Here is a 2,180-nt window from a genome sequence, read left to right as displayed (position 1 = left end):
GAGATCAAGCCGGGGTTGATTAGAGAGTTACCGAAGTTTCATGACATGGAGAATGAGGATCCAAACAAGCATCTCATGGATTTCCATACCATAGTCACGACCATGCTACCATCGGAGACTAATGTCGATGGTGCAATGTTGAAAGATTTTCCATTCTCTTTGACGGATAATGCTAAGAAATGGTTGTATTATTTACCATCCGGAAGTGTCACTACATAGAACGGGTTGAAGAAACTCTTTCTAGAGAGGTATTTTCCTGCATCAAAGGCTACTCAAATTCGCAAAGATATTTGTGGGATAAAACAACACGTAGGAGAATCTTTGTATGATTGTTGGGAGCGATACAAGAGATTGGTGGCAAGCTGTCCACACCACCAATTCAGTGACGCTATGATAATCCAATATTTTTATGAAGGCCTCCAAACAAGTGATAGATATCTTCTTGATGCAGCGGGTGGTGGAGCTCTAGTGAACAAGACGGTGGCCCAAGCTACCGAGTTGATTGAAAGTATGGTTGCGAACTCGCAAAAATTCTACACAAGAGGTGAACCAATGGTTAGGCGAGTGCATGAAGTTACGGAGTCATCATCACACCTTGATCAAAGGATAGATAACATGGAGCAAATGATGCAAAAGATGGTTGCGGTTATTTTACCTTCATATGGTGAAGAGTTGGAGCAAGCTAGTGCGGTCTTTCCAATCAACAAAGACGGTATGATCCCTACTCCAACACTTACAATCCGGGATGAAGAGATCACCCCAACTTTAGCTATGCAAACAAGAAAGGAGCGGTTCAACAACCTACATTCAACCGTTCGGGTGGATTTCAACCACAACAACAGCAATTCCATCTGCAACAACAACAATTTCAGCAACCACAACAATCGATGCAAAGCTTAAAACTTTTATGCAAGGCATTTCTACCATGTTTAAGGAAAGTCAACAAGAAACTAAGAGTGCTATCAAGGAGTTGCAGACACAAACGGGCTCCATGGAGATTGATATAAACAAGTTGAAGGAACAAAATAGTGGGAAACTCCCTTCTCAACCTATCAACCTAAAATAGGGTGCCAATGCTATTACGTTGAGAAGTGGTACACAACTTGTGCAACCCGAGGTTACTGATTCAGGAAAAGTGGAAACACCAAAGGAGCCGGTTTTGGAGGAAAAGAGGGATGAAATTCCCCAAACACCCGAGGTACTTATTCCTAACTCTAAAACTCTGGTTTCTACATATGTTCCTCCCGCGGACAACCAATGAGGGATGGTCATAATAAAGTTTATAAGTCTTTTTCAGATGTAATTGAAGGAAAAGAAGGAAGATTTCATGAGACTTTGCTTGGTAAACGTGTCGATTATTCCGGGCGCTCCGTAATTGTCGTGGGCCCCTCACTTTCATTACATCGATGTGGATTACCTTACCTTTTCCTCGCACATTTGCAAGTTCTAAGAAGGCGAAACTAGAAAAGGAGATTTTAGACGTTCTAAAGAAGATTCATGTGAACATACCACTCATTGATGCTATCAAGCAAGTTTCCAAGTATGCGAAAGTGTTGAAGGACTTGTGTACCAATAAGCAAAGTCTCAAAGGTAATGAAGTGCTAAGTGTGGGGGAGAATGCTTCAACAATCTTACAATACAAGCTCCCACTGAAATGTAAGGATCCCGGTAGCTTTGACATTCCAATCACAATTGGTAACTGATGAGTGCCAAATATTGTATATATTTATCCCTTTTTGTTGGCATTTTAACTCATCTTTTATGCATTAATTCTACATTTTATCCCATATTCTGTATTTTCATTGTTTTCAAGAATAAATATTTTTATTAATTAATTTTGCATTTTTAGGTAATAAATAAAGTTCGGATGAGTCGCGGAGCGAAAAGAGCAGAAAAGTAGTGAAAAGCCGGGAGAAATTACGCAAGGAAGCCGCGAAGAATGGTGCGCACAACCTCATTTTCTACACACAAAAGCGCCTCCGTTCTCAGCCATCAGATCAGTTCTCAGAAGCATCCGACGGTCGCTCCTTCATAGAGCATCAAAATCTGAAGTCTCTGCCGAGCACCACAGCGCTGAAATTCCAAGCCTTCAGATTAGATGGTAGTTGAATCCAACGGTCGCTCCCTTGCTGTGCATCGAAGTTTGATATCTCCGCCTTACACTACAGCACCTAACTCCA

General features: G+C 41.4%; 1 long non-coding RNA gene across 1 annotated transcript; it reads left to right on the top strand.

Annotated features, from left to right (window-relative positions):
* The first annotated feature begins 1,150 nt into the window (after nt 1-1,150).
* On the top strand, nt 1,151-1,951 carry LOC113277782. The gene is made up of 3 exons (XR_003325140.1): nt 1,151-1,198; nt 1,298-1,656; nt 1,850-1,951. It is a non-coding gene; the product is annotated as an uncharacterized LOC113277782 (long non-coding RNA).
* The last annotated feature ends 229 nt before the right edge of the window (nt 1,952-2,180 follow it).

Source organism: Papaver somniferum, chromosome 5 (assembly GCF_003573695.1).
Source record: "Papaver somniferum cultivar HN1 chromosome 5, ASM357369v1, whole genome shotgun sequence".
Taxonomy (NCBI): Eukaryota; Viridiplantae; Streptophyta; class Magnoliopsida; order Ranunculales; family Papaveraceae; genus Papaver; species Papaver somniferum.
This window is presented reverse-complemented; position numbering and strand designations above follow the sequence as displayed.